This window comes from Pinus tabuliformis, chromosome 6 (assembly GCF_031772625.1).
Source record: "Pinus tabuliformis cultivar Carrire ecotype Pingquan chromosome 6, CPIR1, whole genome shotgun sequence".
In the NCBI taxonomy this organism is placed as follows: domain Eukaryota; kingdom Viridiplantae; phylum Streptophyta; class Pinopsida; order Pinales; family Pinaceae; genus Pinus; species Pinus tabuliformis.
The window spans coordinates 271,219,334-271,245,641 of record NC_142292.1 but is presented as its reverse complement, the minus strand read 5'-3'; positions in this window follow the sequence as shown (position 1 = coordinate 271,245,641).

Below are 26,308 nucleotides of genomic sequence, written 5' to 3'. Positions count from 1 at the left end.
AAGAGTTCTATGCCTATAAGAAATAAAATTCTTCTGTCATCTAGGAAATAGATTTAAACTAGAACTTTATCTCCTCATGGTTTGCTACTGAAAGATCAAATCATGAGGGATCCTTCTCGAATCATATTCTCGTGGTTGAACATGTCTTTTACATGCTTTCCTGATGTCATCGTGATCTTCTGTTTATCTTTACTTGACCCCTGCACTGTCATACTCAAAGTTTGACTTTGAGCTTGACTCTTAGATCTCCTTATCTGTATAGCCTTCCAAGTCATGTCGATAGATGGTCATCCATATGGTGAACATTTTTCATCTTCAGATACAATTCATCCCTTTGTTGATGCATTGCAACCTGTCTAATCATGGATATGGCTACATAATTCAACATTAGCTTAAGAATGATCAAGATTCTATAATTGTAGAGACGTTTTAATTATAATTCATAAATAAACATAGATTCTAAAACATGGATTATTAGTACCTTTTACAAGCTGAAATAAACTTGAGTATGTTGATACTGCTACAAAAATTACCACAAAAAGATAAAGGAGAGGGAAAGAGATAGTAAAAAAGGAAACAATTTCAGACTTCAACATTCCCCCACACCGAAGGTCTTGCATGTCCTCATGCACCAAAAATTCAAAATTGCTTCTTCTTTCTTCTTTAGTGTATGATTTCTAAATCTTGTGCAAGCACATCCAGACTAGTGCTTTCCTTTCTTTTTCTAATGTTGAAGGTAGCCCTTGGTCTCTTCATCATAATTTTACTCTACAAACCCCTGATCTTATTCTTAAGGAACTTATTGTTTGCTTTGAGTTTCTTATTTTTCTTATACCAATGGTAGAGATGTAAAAGTATGTTATCATTTTGAGTTCTTAATATCTCTTTTTGTACCTTTTTTGCTTCTTTTTCCCATGTGAGATGTTTATTAAGAACTTCTAGCTCATATATGTCCTGCTTCAGGGTATCCTCAAGTCTATGGTTTGACAAAGGAGTTTCATTGAATGAATTTTCTTGATTATGAGAGGAGCTTACCTTCTGTTGCACTCTTTGTTCCAGGGATTCCACATAGTCATAAATATTTTTATGGATTGGATCAATGTATGGTGTTTTTATTGTCGGGCTCACTGCCTGAGATGGTGTTTTGTAGCCTCCTTCCTCAAGATCGATCATTTCTGGAGATTGTGTATTTGAAAGTTTTGAAATTCTCCCAATTCTCCTCAATTTTACCCCTGAACTTTTAATGTCTTGACTTTTTTCTTTGCTAACCTCTTGTTTCCTCTTCTCTGATTTTTCACTTTCTTTAGGTAGGTTAGAACTTAAGCTGGCTTTATTTCTTCTAAGACCCTGTTTTTCATTTTTATTCTTACGTTTTTCAAAGTACTGAGAGAGCGAGGTGTCATCTTCAAACGTGTCTTTTAGTGCTTCTATTTCATTCTATTCTAGATTTTCTTCTTCCATTTTCTCTTCAGGGTTAGGGTTTCATGTTGACCTTCGTCGACTCCTTCTAACCCTCCTACTTGTTTCTTCTTCTTTAACTTCTATAAAGTGGTTACGAACCAGAAAGTCCTGCCAATTGTCTCCCTTGGCTTCTAAATGTGCTTCTATGAGAATATTGTTCAATCCATGATGGTAGAGAGCATTATAAATGGATTTAGACTCTCTCTGTATACTAGATGCCATATTTCTAAGATTTTGAAGCATAAGGTAAGGCAAATTGATTTCATTCCCATCAGTAAAATGCACCAAAAGTCAAGCATGGTAGAAAAACATAGTTCCAAACCTTCCTTCGCAAGTTAAAAAATTCTAGATAACCAACAATAAATTTCTCCATTTCCCTTTTAGTGTTATAATTGGAATTCCCTTCTTAAATATGGATATATCCATACCTGGTTCTCTAATGAAGTTTACCCAGTCATTCTCCTTGATTTTCTTGTTCTTGAACCAACTTTCTCCGTTTCTAGGTAATTATGTACCTTCTACCATGATAGAATCTGTTAAGATAAACTTGATGTCTCCAATTTAAACCTCAACTCCATCAAAAGCCCAAGAAAAATCTTTGGTGACCTCTATCTCATGGTCGTCAATTTTTTCAAAGAACTTAAGCCACCCTACCTGCTACAGCTAGTCTCTAACTCTCACGTATGGTTGAAGAAATTTGATTCCATTTACTTAAGACCAGATAATGATACCCATGGTAGAGAGAATTCTCAGTCTTAGATCGTTTCCTTTTGACAGGGATGATGGAGGGTTAATACGAAATGATTGACTGGTGCGGGTTTCAAAATAGAGTGAAATGGGATGAGGTTGAGTAAAATGATAGCAAAGTAAGTTGCTTACGGAGTATTATTTTCATGATAGGACTTCACTTTTTCATATGATCTCCCACTATTCTTAGATCTGATTTCATAGGATCGGTGACATATAGGTTGAATTGATGTGACCGAATGAGTAATGATGATGGTGTGGTGTAACAATTATGATTTTTAGGCAGTCTTATAAGGTTTTCTAATAATTCAATTTTCTTTAATAAAATAATCCCATGAATTAAAGCCTAAGTTCTTATATGAAAAATAATTCAACATCCTACATACCTTTGCTTTGTGAGTTCCTTTGATATTCCTTTGCTATGGATTTTCTAATGTTGATGTAGATGTAGAATTCAGACTTCGCTGCAAAATTGAAGATTGTCTGCAGAATGACATAACTTTTGTTGTTGCTCATTTTGAAATTTTGTTGCTTTGATCAAAGAAAATATTCTTTATTGTTGTTGTTGCTTTAGTCATCAGTGAAGAAAACTGGTCTTTAGAAGTATTGCTTACACCTGAAATTTATTAGAAAAATAAGGATAGAAAGAAATAGAGAAAAGCAAAGGGAAATATGAAAATCTAAACCATTAAGAAATCTTGGTTTTGAGTTAAGATTTTCTGTATAAACATGCCAACATAGTTGGTTTTCATGTTATATATATATATATATATATATATATATATATATATATATATATATATAATTTATTTTTATTATATTTAATAGGAAAAATTACAATGAAGTTGGAGAATGAGGAGAAGAATCTCCTTTCTTGACCAACTTGAATTCAGAATTCTCTTGCAAATATTTGACAAACTCTTCCTTTGTTAGTGGTTTATGATACAACCTTAATCTATGACCATTAACAAGGAAAGTAACTTGTTCATCATCAATAGTTTTGATTTTGACTGCTCCATTATAAAAAATAATATCAATCTCATAAGGACCAAGCCAATGAGTTTGAAATTTCCCTTGAAAATATTTGAATTTGGAATAAAAAAGAAGAGCCCAATCACCTTGCTTGAACTTTTTAGCTTTGATAAATTTGTCATGCCACTTTGATCTTTGCTACTGAACTATGTTGGTTCTTTGGATAGTATCTTGTCAGATCTCATCTAGCTCATTCAATTGTGCTAGTCTCTGTTTTTTAGCTTCTGATATATCAAGGCCCAATGAAGTTATCGTTCTGAAGGTCTCCACTTGGAATTCAATTGGAAGCAAAACTTGCTTCCCATAGACAAGCTCATAAGGAGTATGTCCAGTTGTGTTCCTCCATGTGGTTCGCTATGCCCATAATGCTTCTGGAAGCTTTTCCGCCCAATCCTTCTTATGCAAATGCACAGTCTTGATGAGAATTGCTTCAAGCACTTTATTGATGGATTCCACTTGTCCATTGGCTTGTGGATGATATGGAGTAGACTTTCGATGCTTGATCTTATATTGCTCCATGATCTTTTGCACCAAATTGGATGTGAATTGGGTACCTTGATCTATTACAATTTCTCTTGGAATACCAAAACAAGTAAAAATATCCTTTAAAAAAGTGTAACTATAGCATTTCCAGTTGCAAATAAAAGAGGTTTAGCTTCTACCCATTTTGTAACATAATTTGTGCAAACAAGTATGTCCCTTTTTTGTTTAGATGGATGATTTATTGGTCCAATTAAATCTAGAGCCCATTTTTCAAAAGGCTTTACAATTACCTGTGGCTATAGAGGCATTTCATCTGATGGAATAGGTTTCCCTATTCTTTGACAACTATCACATCTTTTGACATATTCTCTGGCATCCTTGAAAATGGATGGCCAATAATATCCCAAAAGAAGGATTTTGTAAGCATTTCTTTTGTTAGCAAAGTGTCCTCCACATGGCTCATCGTGAAAATCTTTCAAGATTTTAGGTACTTCATCTTCTCGAACATATCTTCAGATGATCAAATCAGGTCCAATTTTGTACAATTCTCCATCTATCCAAGAATATGGTGCACTGGTTTTGATCACTTTTTGCTTTTCTCTGGTTGATAATTGTGGAGGTAACTTTCTTGTAGACAAATAATTAGTAATATTTGCAAGCCAAGGTGTTTTAGTAGATACTGCAAAAAGATATTCACGAGGAAAGTTATCTCTTACAAGAACATCATCATTATTTTTCTGCATGTAGAAAGAAAATCAACAACTGTATTTTCTTTTCATAGCCTATCAAGAATAGTAATGGTGAATTCTTGTAACAATAGAAACCATATTGTAATTATACCGTTAGTAATAGGTTCGTTCATTAGATATCTAATGGCAAAATGATATGTATGAATGAGAGTTTCATAACCAGTGATATAGTGACGAAACTTATTAATGGCATGCACAACAGCTAAAAACTCATTTTCTGGTACAATGTAATTTAACTTTGTCGGAGTTAAATTTTTTATTGTATAATAGATAGCATAAGGAGTTAAATATTTTTGTCCCAACACAACTCCTAGAGTTGTATCTAAAGCATCAATAGAAATGTGGAAAGGAAGAGACCAATTAGGTCCCCTTAGAATTGGTGCTTCAATAATCTTTTGTTTCAATGTCTCAAATGCTTTTTGACAACCATAATTCCAAACAAATTCACAATCTTTTGTAAGGAGTTTGAAAAGTGGAGAGGCTATTTTTGTGAAATTTTCTATGAAACTTCTATAACATCCAATAAATACAAGAAAACTTCTAACATATCTTTAGCAAACATGAATTGAAAGTATAGAAATTATTTCTACTTTAGATGTATCCACTTTAATTCCATCACTTGAAATCTGGTGGCCTAAAACAATCCCTTCATTGAACATCAAAAAACATTTCTCATGGATTAATCAAAGGTTTGTCTCTTTACATCTAATAAGAACTTCTTCCAAATTTTCAAGGCTTCCACAAAAGTATCACCATACACAATAAAGTCATCCATGTATACTTCCACACAATCACGAATCAGATCAGAAAAGATACCTAAAACTGCTCTCTGAAATGTGGCAGGTGCATTAGATAATCCAAAGGGAATTACCCTATAGGCATATGTTCCCCTTGGACGTGTAAAAGTAGTTTTATCTTGATCTTTTGGTGCTAGTTGGATTTGGTTATATCCACTAAAACCATCTAAAAATGAAAAATACTTCTTCCCTGCCAAGGTTTAATTCCCTATAGTCAATACACACTCTCCATTTTCCATTTTTCTTTGCAACAATCACTAAAGGTGACACCCATTGACTTTCTGATGTTGGATAGATGAAATTCACATTAAATAACTTTTGTAATTCCTCCTTAACAACTTCTCTTAGATTAGGATTCATCCTTCTCTGAAGTTATCTAACTGATTTGGCATTTTCCTGAATATAAATATGATGCATACAAATTTTAGGATCAATTCCTTTCATATCATTAGACCCCCATGCATAAGCAGAAGAGTGTTTTTGTAGCATTTGTATCAATTTCCTCTTTTGAAAATCTTCCAAATTATTATTAATATTCAATGTTTTATCTCGAAAAAATTCTACTTGAGAATTGCCAAACTTTTCCATAGAATGTAAAGCTATTTGGTGAACTGATAGATATTCAATATTGCATTGCTCTTGAAAACTTTGATCTTGCTCACAGTATGAAGAATAATCATTATTATTCATTAAATTTATCAATTGATCTTCTTCATCTAATTGTGAAAGAGTATAAATAGGTTGCATATAATCAAAGTCTTCATTATCATCATCTATTCAAATTTCAATTTCTACTTCAATTATTGTTTTTGCAGGCAGATACGATGTAAATTTCTTAGTGGAATTCCCATTAGAGATATACATACACCAGATCTACAACTTATAAATGCATCCGTTGTAGCTAGCCAAGGTCTACCAAGGATCAATGGATGGCCTCCTAAATTATTCTTGGGAGTTAAAATCATGAAATCTATAGGATATTCCCAAGAATCTAGAGAAACAGACACATCTTCTAATACTCCATCTGGTTTGATAACATATCTATCTACTAATTGTAATAATGTAGGGGTATATTGAAGATTAGGAAGCTTAAGTTACTCCATTGCCTATTTACTCGTAAGATTGATGGATGCTCCTAGTTCAATCAAAGTGTTTGGAATTTCAATACCATTGATATGAATTTTCACAATGGGACTACCAGGATCTAGATATTTTTGAACAATAGGTTTTTCCATCATGATATCAGCAATTTTTCCTACCAATTGGATATTTTTAACATCTTTTATTTTCCTTCCTAGTTTTCTAATTCATAGCTCATTAATATTTTTTGCAAATATTGGTATTTCCTTTATAGCTTGGAGTAAAGGAATTTTGATGCAAATATTCTTAAGTTCATCTAGCATATCATAGTCTGGTAAAACAATTTGTCTTTCTATTCCTTTATCAATTTTGAGCCTTTCAGGAAAAGGTGGATCCTGCAAAGAAATAGAAGGCTTTTCTACTAGAGGAACTATAGGAGCTTGTTTCATTTGCTCATCCTTTGATTTTATAGGAAAATATTCCTTTAGAGGAATATTTTTTTAATCAAAATTGGCATCTTTTTCATGAATTTCATCCTCTTTAGATTTTTTATATGGCGATTGTTGGTGACTTCTTTTGCAAAACACTACCAGATCTAAGTTGAACATCATTTAGACCTAATGTGGTAATCATAAAGGCTTGAAAATTTTGTCCTTCAACATTATAAATAACTTGTTGATTCTTATTGTTTGGATTCGGAAGTGGTTGAGCAGGTAGTTGATTGGGTTTTTCAGGAAATGGTAATGAAAGTTGTTGATTTGGATTTTGAAATTGAGGGGGTTGGGTTGGTTGAGGAGGATAATATTGTGGTGAAAAATAAGGATAAGGTTGTTGAAATTGAGGATATTTTCCATAATGATTTTTCCATCCTTGTGCCCAAGATGGATTTTGAGATTGTGGGGGCTAAAGTTGCCAAGGCATGGGCACAGTCCAATTGTTCTGTGGTTGTGCTTATGATTGTTGAGTCATATTTGATTGTTGATTTTTTCATGGTCTCTTAGCAATAAAACAATGTGATTCAGCTTGGCTTGTTCCAGCTTCATCTTGAAAAAAAACTTTAAGACCAGGTAGCGAAGGACATTCCTTTGTATTATGACTTTCGGCGCACATGACACAAATTTATATACTCAAGGGGACATTCTCTTAAGGCATGTTTCTTCCTACATCTGGGAAAAAATAGATAATGCAGCATTCTCGACTTTTTACTTGTTTTGTATCTTAAGGGTATCTATTTGTTCACTAAGACTCCCAAGAATATTTGCTTTGAAACTGTTAAGAAATTTGCCAATTTCAACTCTACTTATTGTTCTATTTGCAGATTTACTAATTCTAGACATCACAGGGTCTCTTGGATTTTTACCAATTCTAGCCTTACCCCTTGAAATATGCTTACACAAATCACAAATTTCTCCAAATGAAAGTTGTGAAACACCCCCCTTGCCCATTAGATTAAGAAGATCAATCCATTCATCTCTGATGGATTTTAGCAAAAGAGATTTTAATGTTTCATCATCTAAATTATGCATCTTAGCCATTTTAATATTGTAAGCAAACATTTCAACTAGGTCTTCAAGGCTTTCATCCTCTTTTTGCATCATCTTAAAGACTTCATCCTTAAGGTTATGGGGCATGCAATAATCCTTATATTTTTCTAAGAACACATTTTTCATTTCTTCCCATGTTCTAATAGTATGTGTTCCTAATCCCATGAACCATTTAAGTGCTCCATATTTAAGAGAAGATGGATATATCATTTTTTTAGGATCAAGTAAGTAGCCATAAGATCTACATAAAACTTCAAACTCAAAAAGAAATGTTTCAGGGTCCTCATTTCTCAAACCATGGAAATTACGAAGGATGGAGGGTGAGATGTTCTTCATTGTGGTTGTGGTATCTTCATCAAAAAAGGGAAATCCATAAGGATATGGTTCGCCCCTACCACCTCCACCTCCTCCTCTATTTCCTCTTCTGCCTCTTCCACCTCTGATCCTAAGTTCACCATTTACATTGTGTACTTCTCCTTCTCCTTTCCCCGCCATTGTAGATTCCCCAAAGCTAATATAAGGTTATATAATAGGATTGTGTAACTCTTCTTCCGATTCCTCTACTAATGGTATATCATAATAAGTTTCTTCTTCTTCCACTTCACTAGGAACCTCTAGTTCTTATCCTAGAAGTTTCTCTCCTATCGAAGAGAGGAAAATTACTCCTTTTGTTGGGGATGTAGGTTCTTCAACTACAACTTCGATAGAAGAACTTCATGAATATTTTGTTTGGAATTCAGATCTATGCACCTCAGAAAGTTTATGTCTACCTGCAAATGATGGAATGTGAGTATGAGTGGATGGTGTGGCACTACGAGATCTAGTGGGGGTGAGTGGTGATGTTGGAATTTAACTTCTACCTCTACTTATAAATCTACCCCTAGAATCTCTTTCTCTATGCATAAATGATGTTTACCATGCTTTAATTATGAACCTACAAAATTGAATGCCCCTAAAATGATATGCAAACCAAGAATGGAATCCTATATACACCTCCCCGGCAACGACACCAAAATGTTGGGTAATTTAATTATTCTTAAATTACTTCATTAATTTTCAACCAAGGTTCGTGTACTTGTGAGATGTATGTGCACCATATATGCTAGGAATTCTATCTATGGATTGAATTATTCTAAGTGTGAAATTATCCTAAGTATGGACAAATGTTTGAATGAGATTTAGAGAGTAATCACGCACAAGTTATTTATATTCAAAGTTACATAAAAAACCAATTACTTAACTAAATTGAAATCTATTGCTTGTAGAATTGAAAATCTATTTTAATTGCAGAATTCAAAACCTATTTCTACTTGCATAAAAGGAAATGCTAACACTAGATTGCAGGAAAAATATTTTAATGCTACTTGCATAATTGAAAACACTACAACACTACTTTGCAGAAAGGAACCTCTACACTAATTGCATAAAAGGAAATTTCATAAAGAAAACTTAATTCCTAATTGCAGAAAGAAAAGAAATTAACTACAATTGCATAAAGGAATGCTAATGAAATTACTTGCAGAAGAAAAAATCAAATGAGAACTTGTAACTCTAAATGATTACTGATGTGTGCAATTAACTCTAAAAGACATTTCTTTCACCATCTATGAAATTAACTGAACAATGAAACAAAATTACTAGAAAGAAGATCCATATGAAAATCAAATATTTTTGGTATTTTTCTTTTATGAGCGCTCTAAGATTGAAATAACAAATGATCGAAAACATAATTGTAATGGAATTACTTTAGAAGAAAAGAAACTTCATAAAACTATCATGTTATGAGCAAATAGAAACACAACTAAATATTATTGCAAATGGCCAAGGGGCCTTCCCATGAGTGTAAGTCTATCATTGATGAACTGATTGCTTAGTCACGCATTGAAAACAGAGGATTCTATTAATTCAAAATAGAGTTATACAATACTGAAAATAAACCACAACGTACTTAATTTATGAACTCTCTTTTGGGTTTTGCCTTCTCGATTTTATAAAATTTTCATTAAAACTAATTCAAGAATTCTATGCCAATAAGAAATAAAATTGTTTTTCCATCTAGGAAATAGATTTAAACTAGAAATTTATCTCATCATGATTTGCTACTGAAAGATCAAATCATGAGGGATTCTTCTCGAATCATATTCTCGTGATTGAACAAGCATTTTGCACGCTCACTTGATGTCGTCGTGGTCTTCTGCTTATCTTCGCTTGACCATTGCACCGCCATACTCAGATTTGACTTTGAGTGTGACTCTTAGATCTCCTGATCTCTATAGCCTGCCAAGTCATGTTGATAGGTGGTCGTCCATATGGTGAACATTTTTCATCTTCAGATACCCTTCATCCCTTTTTTGATGCATTGCAACCTGTCTAATCATGGATATGGCTACAAAATTCAACATTAGCTACGAAATGATCAAGATTTTGTAATTGTAGAGATGTTTTCATTATATTTCATAAAGAAACATAGATTCTAAAACATGGATTATTAGCATCTTTTATAAGACGAAATAACCTTGAGTATGTTGAGACTACTACAAAAATGGCCACAAAAAGATAAAGGAGAGGAAAAGAGATAGTAGAAAAGGAAACAATTTCAGACTTTAACAACAGCCATCTACAAATGATGCAAGCAAATAAGTACGATATGTTTCAACAAAACATAATATATTACCTTACTAGTAAAACACGTGTCATTAACTTGATCAACAACTAATTGAAAAAACACTCAACATATAAATCGCTACTTAGCTCATGTATTTTCCAAGATCATATATAACTTGTTTTACATTGTTGTCGAAGTTGCTTAGGTGAGATAGAGGTAGAACATACTATAACAATAAAAATGAATCATTATTTGTTTAATCCAAAGTAGACAAAAAAATCCATAAAGATGTATATATACCAATATAGAAATATATATACCAAAATAATTATCTTAATGAAGGTATGCCAATCGTGTGTTTTTACACCACCAAAATCACCTTTCTTTATTAAGATATTATTTATGTTTGAAGAAAATCCTGTGGGAAATTTAATTCTTCAAATGACCTCTTTTAGATCATCACTTTGCTTCTCTGTTAATAACCATGGAAGGTTGTTTTGATCTCCATCACTATTTGATCATATCCCACTCTTCATTGCATGATTGGCTTCCACAATGTCATTATAAATTTTGTGGACTTTTTCTTTATCCCTCCTACCATCTATGATCTGCCATAAAGTTTATGTCACATTCTTCCCGATATGCATTGTATCAAACAAATGGGCTATTCTTAGGTGCTTATAGTAGGGAAACCTCATGAATTGAGCGGGATAAATTTTCATTCCTCATGGAAGCCCATGTCCTTCACGTCAATTATTTCTGTTAATTTCCAACTTCCATAGTTGAGGTGTCATTCTTTGTGGTTTTAATCCAATATCTTCTTTCCCATTGAAAATATGTTTTTTAGTAGCACGATACCTATGGTTTTTAGAGAGGAAGTGCCTATACTCATCAAACACCTCCTTTCCTAAACTTGTTGAACGATGAGATTTCATCTTAGGACCACAAACTGGACATGCAAATTTACCCTTAGTTTGAAGGCCTGCAAGAGATGGATTAATGTCAATTATAAATGAAGGGATTATTTAAAATACATGCATGATATGATCTAATTGAAATAATTATATACTATTAAAGTGAAATGGAACGTTACATACCACAAAAATGTGTTAGTCTTGGGGCATCATGAATTGTCCATACAAGTATGCCATGGAATTGAAATTGCCTCTGCCTTATTGGTTTACATATGTCATACATAGTGATGTCAACCCATAACTTCATTAACTTGTCGATAAGAGGCTCGATATATACATTCATATCTTTAACTTGGTACTTACCTAATTGTTTGAAATTACACATAATTACTACTATGATATATACATATAAGTAAATAAATAAATATAACATATTATACAACAAACAAGACAAATGAAAATGTTACAATATTCAAAAAATTAATGTAAACAAATACCCAAAATAATCATTGTCAACATAATGTGCTCCCTCTTTATTGGCATCCAAGGAGGAAGGTTATTGTTGGTAACAAAAATAAGCCACATTGAGTAAATAGACCTGAGCTCTCCAAATAGATTAACACCGTCAACTACCAATGAAAGCCTAACATTACGAGGTTCATCTTTAAAATGTGGCCATTTGTCCTTAATTTCTCTAAATGCATAACCATCTGCAAGCATTCGAAGATGTTTATCATCACAAAAAAACATCTTCATTCTCATCGACGCCAAGCACATCTTGGATCAATTGATTTGTTCCATCATCTGGAACTATCATGTCATCTTCTTGCATAGTATCATTATGATCATGAGCTTCAATATTCACTCCATCTTCCTTAACTTGTAGAACATCATTTCGAGCACTAATACTTGGTCCAATATTCAAATCATAGTACCTAGGGGGCATGTTGAATTTATAATAGTTTCAAACAATCACATGAAATAATTAGTCTGTAGAATAAATATTATAACAATATTTTTTTTGCAAACATGATTAATATAAAGAAAAAATATATAATTATTCATAAATAGCATAAGCTTACCACCAAACGATATCCGTTCGCCCCTTCAATGTGCTCATTCTTCCTGCAATGTCTATCAGTGTTTTCATATAAAATTCTCCACAGATGTCTACACTTGAAATAATTGCAAGGGCAATAACATTTCCCATCATTGACCCCTTAGGGATTAGTTGATCCCCATCTAATTTTTTTTTACATTCTTCCCGCAACCAAAAAATATAAAACAAAGTTTGTTTTTCACTCACAAAAAAGACCTTATAACATTTCACAATTATTGTAATTATAGCAAAGATGTCGCAACATCTCTTACATATGGGGTATTTATAAATTTATTTATCATCACAATTGCGACGTTATATGATTAGTCAAAGTCAAAGATGACCAGTGAAATAAACAGTCACATTAACCTTGGGGGCGCAAAAAGGCATGTGTCAGCGTAATTGCGAAAACTAACGCCTATCATCACAGTTCTCACACAAAACATTGTTGGTCTAACTTGCGACGAACCGCTTCTGTCATCTTCATTATGACGCATGAGAAATAATATGTCACAATTATGATGCATAACAAATGTATCATCGTAATTGTGACAAACACAGGCACCAAAACTTAAAAAATGACATTTTTTCTTTACCTTTGCAACAATATGTGCCATACCATCAGACTATGTCATCGCAATTTAGTCCTATATGTAGTAGTGTGTAAGCGGGATTCCTATCAGGTTCTGACTTTGCAGCGCTTTCTGCAGTTCTATTGATTTCGTAGTAATAATTGTTGATTATGTAGTAGTTGTGCAATCACCTCTACACACCCAAAATCAAAGAACATGGTCGAGGAAAGTACATGAACATAAATAACATAAATCACACTTGTAATTAAACACAATGTTCAAATCAATTTGGTCGATCATAATCTAATGAAAATCTAAAGAAACACATATTGTAAGAAAGAAGCATATAAATTATTGAAAGGAAATGTGATGCAAGGCCTTACCTTGAACGGGCCTAACTCGGGGTTCAACCTACGCCCAATACTTGAATTCACAAAAATAAGCTCAGCAGATCAAATACGCATCCGTGGGCAACTATATTAATCAACATAAAGTATAAAAAAGTTGAGTAGCATGGTGTTGTTATGAGTTATATATACATATTTATAAGTAACAGGGGAATCTAAGCCCCAAACAAACTTATCTAATTTTGGAGGCTATATCCAAAACAATTTTCCTCATGATTCATTAATTCTAAATAAAACCAAACACAGTAGAAAGTAGCCTGCAAGACTAGTATCAATTTATGAAGATCATTAACCTCGAGGACGCAACGACTATTTCATGCCAAGGTATCTCGACCGGTCTACAACTAATTACAGACATGATCATGAAACAAAGATCACCCTTTTTGGTATTAGAGGGAATCTAAGAGGTAGATGAACACCAAATTGGTCTGTGAGAAATTGATGAGGAATAACACATGAATGATACTGCCCATTAATATGAACCCTGGAAATCGACTTGTCCACTTGTTCCACTTTTATAACGCTCTAACAGACTTCAAAATATGCCACCCGTTCCTTGCAAAACATATGTCTCTGCATCAAAATGTTTTATCTGTGTGTCTGGGACAATCTTTAGGTTAACACCTCATTTATTAAAACATAGACTATGATATAAAACTAATATTTAGCTCTAGTCTCAAACGTAAATAAGAAAACTAATGAACATGTTTTATACCTTAGCCGTTTGTGCTAAACATTAGGATTTTGAAGGTGTTTTCAAAGGGAAAGAGGGAAAAGTGACCAAAATGGGGTGAATGATTTTGTAGCAAAAAATCCATTTTGTAACTTGTCAACACCTGCACCCTAAGAAATATCTTTATATTCCATATCAGAAATATACATGTTTCAATCCTTGAGGGACTCTCAGACAACAAGGCTTGAAGCCATTACAAAGGTATACTCATTATGAACTCAACATGTCACGTTTGGGAATTGAACCCAGGTGGGAAGGATAACAATATTTCTCACAACTACCTATGATCCATAAACTGTCATGGATATTTCTTTGCCACAATAGATCTGATAAAATTATACTCAAAAAAATTGGAAATCTACATTATTAGGGTTTATTACACTTTAGATTTACGGATCTGTAAATTATTATTTTAAATATTGTGTATGCATGCAAATTATAGTTACACATTAAACAGAGAACAAAAAAATAAGAACTCACAAACCACAATTCACATAAGATATATCTTGGGAAACCCTTTCAAGAGAAAACTCAACTGGAAGGTGAGGCTACTTTGCTTTTTTTTCTCTCTTAATAGAAAATGGTTGCAAATACAAAGAAGTAATCCCTGTGGTTAATGGGCTACTAAATGCAAAAATCCTCTCTGTGTGCTCTTTCTCTATCCCTCTCAGCTACTTTTCTCATCTATGGAACAAAATGTGCTCGAAATGAATGGAACCCATTTTCCTCATAATGGCTTGATTATAACACAATTTGATAGCCTACTAGTGGTTACATTTGACTCCTTCAACTCATAACTATAGTTACAATATGGAACCTTCAAGAGTATTCTTCATCATGATCATGTGGCTATCCCCTTTTCCATGATTAATGGGTGCTAACGTGGCATCCTCTCGAATTATGGTACATAAAACAGGAAGATCAACTTCAAAATACGTCGTTGGAAAGGTATTTATGGGTAGAATAGGGGGGAAAAAAGGTGTGACTCTTAAGAAACAAATTTTTAACACTAAAAAATGTCATTTGATACCTCTAAATGCTCCTAGAAGGTTTCAAACCCCATTTTGCCAAATTGGGTCCTGCTAGTAAAAATGGTTTTGTGAGCTAATTCTGCCACTTTTTCCACTCTAAAAGCATTGATGTGGATGAAAAACAATATTATGATCCAATCTAGACCACACCCCCCCATTTTGGGAGGATTTTGGTCCCCAAAAGCTTCTATTGAATGAGGTGACGAAAATTTTCCTCCACCTTCTCTTGGGTGTATCATTTAGTCTTCCCTAATCCTTTCAACCCAATCTGCCAAAAGTTATGCCACCCTTGTCTTGTAGTTCTAGATTTCTTTTACAAAAGTGTATCCTCTGTCAACTTTGCCTGAGCATCTGGTGCCAAATCCTCTACATAATGTAGGACGTGTTCCTCTTCCTGATCTAGCATGGAAGGCTCATAGAGTTTCATATTCTCTACATTCACAACTGAGTAAATGCACATGTAGAGGGGTAGACTGAGTCTATGTGGATTATCTCCCATATTTTCCATTATCTCAAAGGGGCTATACTACAAATTCTTGATTATATTATAAGGACCCTGTAGCTTCTCCTTGTTAAAGTTTATCCATATTTTGTCTCCCACCTTGAACGACTTCCCTATTCTGTGTTGATCATGACTGGCATTGTATTTTTCTTGTGACTTTTACAGTGTATATTGTACCTGTATATGGATTTTCCTTATATTCTCCATAATGTTTATGTCCCCGAGGCATCCCTTGTAAGATCCTCTCTCACTCCTCCTTGTTGCCCATATGCAATATCCAAAGGTGAAGGTTCCAAATATACAAAACAAGTTTCAAATGAGGACCTACTAGTAGAATTGTGGGCTGCTCTATTATAAGAGTGTTGTATATATACAAGATTTTCATCCCAGGTCTTTAGATGCTTCTGATTGTAACCCCTCGAAAGTTATACCAAAGTCTTATTGATTACTTTTGCCTATCCATTTGTTTGTGGATGGAATGTTGTAGACCTATTTAACATCATGTCCATATTCTCCCATAATGTAGTCCAAACTGCAATAAGAAATCTTGTGTTCGTGTCTGAAATGATGCTCCTCGGTATCCCAAAGTGCACCTAGACTTGTCCAAAGAACAAGTTTGTTGCTTTTTGCTCATTGATGGTCTTTTACAGGGTATCGAAACACACATCTTACTGAACTTGTTAGCTACCACAGACAGGTAGTCACGTCCCTTCCTGGTTGTTGGTAAACCTCCCACAAAGTCAATGGAAATGCCTTCCCAAGGCCAAGTGAGTACAATTAAGAGAGGATATAGACCATGTTTCATGTTACTAGGCTTGTTGGTATGTTAAAGCACGCATCCTCTTATGAACCTAAGTACATGTTCTTTCATCTTGGGCCAATACACATACCTCTATAAGTTAGGAATTGTATTTCCTACACCAAAGTGCCCTGCAACCTCAAAGTGTGAGCTTGTTTAATCAATTGAAATCACTCATCTTTAGGAACACATAAATTATCTAGCATGTATAGTAACCCATCTTAGAGATGGCAGTTAATTGTGTTGTCACCATCGTGAACATGACTCTGGCTCTACAACTGCTGAAACACCTCCTTGAAGTCCTCATCCTCTAAATATGCCTCTCTATATGCATCATGGGTGAATGGCTCCATGTGCATCAGAGTTCCCAAAGTTGGGAACTTTGATGTGGGTGGCCTTTAAAGCATCTCAACCAAATTATTTGTGTTTCCCTTCTTATACTTAATCAACAAATGAAATGGTTGTAGAAACCCCATTCACTTTAATTGTTTGGTTTGTTGTAGCTTACTTTAGGTCTACAAGTACTCTAGTGGTTGTTGATCTGTGTGGATTACTGTCTCCTTTCCCATCAGATAGTTTTTCCACTTCTTCATAGTTTTCACCAGGTCATTAAGCTCCTTGTTGTAGGTAGGGTAGTTAAGAACTTCAACATGAAATACTTCAGAATGGTAGCATACAGGCCTTCCTCCCTACATCAAGACTGCTTTCATAGCATACCCACTCACATCTGTCTCCACTTCAAAGTGTTGTTACAAGTTTAATAATGTCGTAATTAGTGTGTGGTTGATCTTATTCTTTAGCTCCTCAAAGGCCCTTTATTGACCCTTTCACTACTGGAAACTCTATCCACTTGTTGTTATGGCATAAAGTGGTGTTGCTATCATTAAAAACATGGCTATCAATTTCCTCAGGTATTGTGTTTCCCCAGTGAAACTCCTAATATCAAAAACATTATTAGGCATCAACCATTTCATGATGGCCTCCATCTTAGGAGGATCTATCTTTAACTTTCTTCCACATATCACGTACCCTAGATACACCAAATATTGTTGTGCAAACTCACACTTCTTTAGATTTTCTAACAAGTCGTGCTTCTTTAATCTCTCTAACACCTGCGTCAAATGTGAGATGTGCTCCTTCGAGGTAGCATTATATACCAATATGTCATCCAAATAGATAATAACAAATGAATCTATGAAAGGGCACAATATGTCATTCATTAACCTGATAAATGTAGTTGGTGCATTGCATAGCCTAAATGGCAAGACTAACCACTCATAGAAAACTTGTCTGGTTTTGAATCTGGTCTTCCAGGTGTTTTCTTCTTTGGTTCAAACCCGGTGATATCCATACTTAAGTCCATCTTGGTGAAGTATTTTGCTTGGTGCAACTGATCCAACATATCATCTATTCTGAGTAGGGGGCACCTATTTTTAAGCGTAATCTTGTTGAATGCCCTGTAATCTATACACATTTTCCAAGTCCTAATCATTCTTTAACACAATGATGATGGGTGACCCACATGGTGATGTACTCGCTCGAATGACACCCTGTTCCAATAGTTTTTGCAACTATTTCTTCACCTCACTTGCTTCTCTAATAGACTACTTATACAACCCAATGTTTGGCAATGGGGAGTCTAGAAATAACTAGATCTCATGCTCAACTTCCCTCTTGGTTGGTATCCCTTTAGGCTCTTGGAACACTTCCCTCTATGTTTGTAGAAACTCTTCTAGTTGTTGTTTATGGTTCTTAGTACACCCCTCTAGGGATGCCTTTGCTCTTACTGACTCATCTATATACCGATTTTCTCTTAAAAATAGAAAAACATTATTTTTTCTAGAACAAATCTATTTCTTGGCTTGGTTGGCACTTACTAGTGAAATTTTCAACTTTCCTTTTTACGCGTTGATGGTGAACGATTAGACATCCTTGACGAGGCAATGCTAGTTGGCTCTCCCCATGAAGCTTACATCCCATATGTACATACATGGATTTCCAAACACCACTCCACATACATCAAGGGGAACTACATCTAGTTCTACTTCATCAATAAAATCAACACTAATAACAAATCTAATTTTGCATTGTTTGGTTACCTTATTTCTGCATCCTTCTTTACCCAACCCTATGGATATGGGCTTGGATGATCATGAACTTCCAAGCCCAAATTGTTAACTAACTCTCTTGAACTGAGATTTGCCTGTGATATTGAGTCAAATAGAGCATCAATATTGGTCTTTTTAACTTATATATTTATATGGAAGAGCTTGGTCTTTTCATTCTCTTTCTGTTGCTGAAGGCTACTAAGATTCACCTCCTTCTGCACTAATGTATAAATGATTCTCTCATCCATGTTAGAGCTACTTTCAACCTAGTTTCTCGAATTAGTGGCCATGATATTCTTCTTCTTATTATCTCTAGATAAAACTTCCAACACTTCTCCTCTGTATGCATGTCAATGTTACAATGGTTGCTATGATCTTTGCACTAGTGTGTTTTGGTTGCCATCTTTTTATATTTCCTCACTTTCCACTTCTTCTTCCACTCCTCAGAAGCATCTTGTTGCTGCTTCTGCTTCAATCCACTCAATTTCCCTTTCCTCGGGCCAATTTTCTCTAGGTATTGTGCCTATACACATGCCTTACCCACCGATCTAGGCTTGAACAACATCACTTACTTGTGCAGATGGTTGTGTAGGCCCTCCCAAATACTTGAGGAGTACATTTGGGTTCTTTGGGGAGAGACCTAGCATTGTGGCCTTCTTTCTAAAGTATGTGGTGTACTCTTATACACTCTGCCCTTGCTTCTTCCTGAAGTAGTGCCATTGGATCCACTGGTCCTCTACATAGTCGATAGGGTAAAATTGTGACTTTTTGAGGGTCTTAAATTCCTCCCACATAGTCACTAGAGGATCTCCCTCTAACCTCAAGATCTCCATGTGGCCTTTCCACCAAGTTAGAGCATGGCCCTCTAATTTCAACAATGTAAATGAAATATCCTATTGTTCTTTTATATGATGAACATTAAAATAAATTTCTGGATATTGCAACCAGTGATTTAGCTTTAGAGCATCAATCTCACCTTAATATGGCTTGTTATTGACCTTTGCTTCCATTTTGAATAGGGACTGTGAATGGTTCATGACACTCGAACTAGGTTGATCTTTTTCAGGTTCTTCCTTTGGCTTCTTCTCTGTTTCTTCTTGATCTCTTGATCTGCCCTCTAATCAAATGTCTACGTTAGAATCCCCATATTATCTTAATAGCCTGAGCCTATTGGTCAAGTCTGCCATGAGGAGATTGACATTGCGATTTATATCTGTAACTTGTGCTTCCAGCTGCAAAAACCTCTCCTCTATGGGATTAGGAGGTTTATTCACATATTCGTCAACCATGACAAGGGTTTTATAACTTTTGGCTTAACTAGTCTAGATCCCTTGCAAATATCCACCATATTTCAAAGAAACCTATTTTGATACCAATATGATCCGTAAAATTTCGTAGATATTCCACTGGACATTTCGTCATAACATATGTGATAAAGTTGCACTTAAAAAATTTGAAATCTACATTATCAAGGTTTATTTCTCTTTATATTTTAGATATGTAAATTACTACTTACTGTGTATGCATTAAAATTATAATTATGTAAAAAAAAGAACAATGAAATAAAAACTCATAAACCATAATTGAGACAATATATATCCTAGGAAACCCTTTCGGGAGAAAACCCAACTGGAAGGTGAGGCAACTCTACTCTCTTTCTTTGAATAGAAAATGGTTGCAAATATAAATACGTATGGCCTATCACCTATGGGCTACTACAGTGCATAAATACTCTTCATGTGCTCTCTCCCTATTCCTCTCATCTACTCTATTCATCTATGGAACAAAATGCACTCGAAATGAATATAACCCCTTTTCCTCTTAGTGGCCCAGTTATAACATAGCCCAATAGCCTACCAGTGGTTAGGTTTGACTCCTTCAACTCTTAATTATAGGTACAATATGGAGTCTTCTAGAGTATTCTTCATCGTGATCATGTGTCTATCCCCTTTTACATGACTAGCGGGCATTGACGTGGCATCCTCTCAAATTATGGTGGAAAAAATAGAATATTGCCAACTTCATAATGACACATATTTTGTGTACCCATTGACGTGAGTCTTGCACCATTAGAAAGGTCTTTGAGTGTAGAATAGGGAAAAAAGTGCAATGCTAAAGCGACAAAGTTTTACCCCAAAAAAATGTTGTTTGATGCCTCAAAATGCTCCCAGAAGGTCTCAAACCCCATTTTGTTAAATTGGGTCCCACTCGTAAAAATGGTCCTATTAGATTATTCCTCCACTTTTTCCTCTCTAAAAGAATCGAGATGGATGCCAATGATCTGATCTATATTAACCTAAGTTACATCAACTGACACACACACACACACACACATTATACATGGACATGTTTTAGTCCTCAAGGAACTCTCAGACAACAAAGCTCAAAGCCATTACAATGATATACTCAATATGAGTGTAACATGTCACATGCAGGAATTGAACCCAAGTGGGGACGATAACAACATTTCTCCCAACTACCTGAGATACATACAATTGACTTATATATACAATTGATTTCTCATGATTGAAGTAAGCCTGAAATTAGGAATAAACTTTGTGTACAAGAGCATGGATATGCTTTTGTTAATTTTTCATTGTAGATATGATCTCAGAGTTAAAATATCACATGGAAACTATTAGTCCTATCTTTTTGAAATCATTACTTTGTTGGGCATGATACTAGATGAATCCACATGGCATATGTTGATATGGAACCTTGGTTGGACACTTGCTTTCACTATGCTTCTATGTTTCTACTAAATTTATGTTTCTTTGCTTTAAAAGTTATTCAACTACCATCATGTCAACCAAGATTCCTATAGCCAAAGATATAAGATACATTAACCAAAATCTAAAGCACTACTAGTATCCAAGTATTCATGATGAGTATGATCTCATCCTCTTTAATAACAACTAGTACATTAATTCCAAACATGAATAAATGTGTTGTCTAGAGTAGGATATTACACTTTCCTTGACATTTCACTTTATATTTTTTTTATCATCGGAACATTGACATCCAAGACATCATCAAAAAAATAATTGCATTGACCTATTGCCAAAGATCTTTGTTGTAAATCAATAAATCATAGATATTAACATCGATAGAGCATTTGATTGTCATTGATTCATTGTCAACCATTTGAGGTTTGCATATTATTACAACATCAATTTGACATTGCTATATTTTTATCCTGCCATTGACCTTTTGAACTTCACAAGAGGTTGTAATGTCAATACTATGTCAATTGATCATCGGTCTTTCTAGCTAGGTAGGTAGTTGTAATGTTGTTGTTACATATCTATATCATCGAACATTCGTTGGTTTAATGAATTTGGAAAACAATTCTATTGTTGAAAATATGTTTTTGGCTTGTCAAAATATCATCAGTTATTCAAACTTGACAAGATGTTCGAATGTCTATTCCATGTCCCTATAACATTGGTCAAATGTTGATATAGTGTGGGGATTTTTTTTTTTTTAACTGAAATGATTATGTTTTATTTATGAGAAAAATCAGGTTGGGCCAAGCCAATCAACCATTTACAGAGAGCAGAAATTTCATTACATCATCCTCAAGGGATTAATGCCTTAACCGGGGTCTCAGCATTTATGCTTAGCATTCCAGTATCCAGCGTACATCCTATGTTTGCCAAGCTGTCCACTACCTTGTTTGAGCTCTGGAGAATATGGAAAAATTGTGTCGAGGGAATTTCTTGCAAGATTCTCTTCAATCTTATTAGCTGCTTGTTTAGCCCCGGATCCTTTAGATCTTTCTCAGTGTTGAGAGCTTTTATCAGAACTTCCGAATCTCCAAAGACTAGGATTTCTCTTATGTCTTTCTCTCTAACCAATTGGCAGGCTTTCAATAAGCCAAGGATTTCAACTTGGTTGTTGGTTTTCTGTCCGAGCCCCCAGCTGAACCTGTCTTCTTTGATCCCATTCGGAAAATAGATCACTCCTCCAGCACCTGCTTTTCCTGGGTTACCTTTAGAAGCGCCATCGAAGAAAATTGTGCACTTACCCATGGTTCTCCACCATTGTTGGAAGCTATCATCCGGATCCCGAATTTGCCATCTTTCCTTTTGAGTTGGACGGGAGAGAATTTGGTTTCTGTCTCTGCAAGAAAAAGCTTCCAGCCACGACCTTTCTTCATTTAGGAGAGTTTTATCCTCTTTAAAGGGGAATTGATTTAAGGTTTCGATTAGGAGGCCCTTTGCTCTTGCAACCACCTTATCTGGGGTCCACTCAGTGTTGTTAAAAATGAGATCATTCCTGGCGAGCCACAACTTCCAACAAACATACTTTGGAATTGCTATCCACACTCGATACCAGAGAGTCTTGCTACTGATTCTATAATGATCTGTCCTTCCACGAAGAGAACAGAGAGACTATCGAGGTCTATGGAGGAAAGGGAAGATTTAGGCCTTGAAGAAAGAGAAACCATGCCTTCTTCGCGAACTCGCACTCGACAAACAAGTGATCTGTGGTTTCTGAAGCGCATTTACAGTGAATGTAGCGATGGGGGCCTACGATGTTCCTTTTGTTCAAGTTCTCGCCAGAGAATTTTCATGTGCATTACTGTCCAGAAGAAAAAGTTAATTTTTGGGATGCTGAAGCTATCCCAAACCTGTTTCCAAAAGGAAGTTGGGTGTATTGAATCCTTCCTAGATTGCATCTGGAAGTATCCTTGGGCAACTGAATAAGCCCCAAATCTGCCCCATCCCCAGGAGTCATTCTCATCTTTGTGAATCGGAGCGAAATCAGTGATAGCTTCAATTAGATATAGTGTGGGGATTTTGACAATTGAAAGGATAACTAGATTTCAACAGCCAAACATTGCTAATGCATTTACATTGAAATTATTTAGATCTAATGATGTAAGATCTTTACCAAATGAATTGAAAGGGAAGAAATGAGATACCCTTAAGGAAAGAATGAGAACCAAAGAAATTATGGAAAGATGTTACAACCTAGGTTTTCTATATCTATATATTAACTTAGAAGGAATTAAAAGCAAGGGGCACTCTAATGCATTGTTTTAATCATTCATTACTTCTCCTATATTATAAGTAATAAGTGTTGCATCGCAGCTTAGTCCCTACTGAAGAAGCTAGAAAATATGCAATGGATAGTTAAAACTTAATATGACTAAGTACACAAATAAAGAATGTTCTTTGTCAGAAGAAAATTAAAATAAGAAAAACATATTTATTCATAGAATTTGTAAAGGAGGATTGAATTATTTATTCATAGAATCCATAAAATAGGATTGAATCCTCAATATTTACAATTGATAACGATTCATGCGACGCTTTTCAGGGTGAGTTTTGTTTTTTTTCGCTTTTTGTCACTTTTTCTATCATTTTTTGTCGTTTCACTTCTGTGAGTGTTGTTTCACTTGTTTCTCTTCATAGTTGTTGGTGTTTTATCTTATATTAGCTTGTACAAGTGTTGGTTTTGTCTATAGTTCGCATTTTATAAGTATCACATCAGCTTCTTGTTTTTACCCATTAGTGGTCGCCGTTTCGGTGACTCCCTATGCATGCTTGTTTTTCCTTTTGCATGTTGATCTTCTGCACTTGATCTTCACTAATCTATCTTTCCTTAGTCATATCTACACTCTTACTTGCACCATCACTCAAATCTACCACTTTCCCATCCTCTTCCTAGGCAGATCTTCCCTTCACTTGGCCAACAGTTGACATGTTCAATTAGGCATTGCGCAAGTCCAAGGCTCAAGCCTCAGACTTGGCCTCTGAGACTGAGAAATGCATAGTCTTGAATTGCCAAACTGTGCATTGTGTAGTTATAGGGCTCACGTCTCATCCTTGGCCACTGAGAGTGTGCAATGCATTTTCTCTCCCTTAGTCTGCCCAGGCTGAGACTACATATTGTGTTATCTCAAGCCTCAAGTTGCTCCCCTGGATGCTGAGACTACGCAACATGCAGTTCAGTCATTTTACTGAAGCTAATTCATGTTTTCCATGAGTGCATATTACTCCTACAAGTATTGCAATTGTTGAGCACTTCTCTTGATTAGCCACTGTTATCATGGCCCCCAAGAGATTTGCCTCAAAGGACACTATAGTAAGCATCATCAGGGAGGTAGTTGCGAGTACTCCAGTGAACTTGCCAATTTTCTTAGATACTCAACTATTTATAGAGAAAGAGTCAGACATCACATGGCACAAAGTGAATGAGGCATTCTCAGCAAGAAGCTTCAAAGCAAATATTGAAGATCGACATGTGTATATCAATGTCCAAAGGTTTGGGTTACACAAGATTGCATGCAGGTACCCGACTTTCCCTTGTGCAGACATTATCAGTTGGATATTGTCTCATACACATGTAAAGACTATGACTCTTAGCAGTGGTAGTGGACAAATGCTTGCCTCTTTTCTAGCACTGGATTACCATCTCATGTATCATTTGCCGGAGCCAGAATCGCTCACAGATTTTTACTTCTATGCAGCCACCAACTACTTGAGCACAAAATAGGTTCTCAAAGCCTTGGTGAAAGAGATGCAAAGTTTCTTCAGACACCCACCAACACCTACAAGTCAAAATCTCTCAAAAAGGCTTATCAGTACTTAATAGTTCTGTGTTGCAGGATCTATGGTCAACAAAGTACTGAGACTTTCCCTGAAGGGTGGGCATTCTTGCTAAATCAGATTGTGAACGAATGAAAACCATTTAACTGGTTAGACTTGTTGGCTCAGCAACTGAATATCCATGTAGCTAATTACATAACCCTCCCAAGGGAAAGCAAGCCAGATTCTACATGTCTGCCTACCTACTGGATGCAATATGCACTCACAATTCATTTCCTGGCATGAATTGGACCTGGTCACCTAGAGAGACTGTCATGCACATTTACTGCAAGCTACTTTCAGAGTGCAGCCATAAAGGAGAAATGGAAAATATGTCTGATCACTTCCTCATTCCATTGTACAAATTAATCTTTGAGGAAGAACCACCTACATGTCACATGGGGCAATGGCAGTAGTGTTAGAAATAACATATTTGTTTGCCTCACCGGATGGAACTTTCCTCAAAGTGTTTGGTGGACAGAAGTCTCCACATCTTCTACCGAGGTATGCCACCGATAAGTTGGTCATGCAAGAATTTGCTTGCCATCTTTCCACAGGGTTACCAGTAGTTTTGCACAGGAAGAAGAAAACACCATGGATTGCTCTTCCTTTGCAAATCAGATTGTACGAAATCAAGAATATGAAAGTTGTAGAGACCGAAGGCAAGGAGATAGAGAAATTTGCATTCAGTCGTTTGGACTTCAATTCGTATGATCCTAGGAATGTTTGTAAAGACCATTGTGCAAGGATTCATTACCAGTGGCTAAGTAAGACATTTTACAACCCCGAGGAGGAAGAGATGAAGAATTGTTATAATGCCTCCAAGTCCCGCGAACCAGTCAGCTTCGTAGGAACATCACAGGTTACTCCGCAAAAGGAAGTCACTCCAGAGGCAATACCAGTAGAAAGGTGCAACCTAGTGTGCATAAAGGGTAAGAGGAAATTTGCACACAATCCAGACGAAGAGCAGAGCCACAATATGAAAGCAGATCCAATCATATTGAAAGCGATCGTAGCAGCAAAAAAGAGGAGGAAGCAGGAGGAAGAGA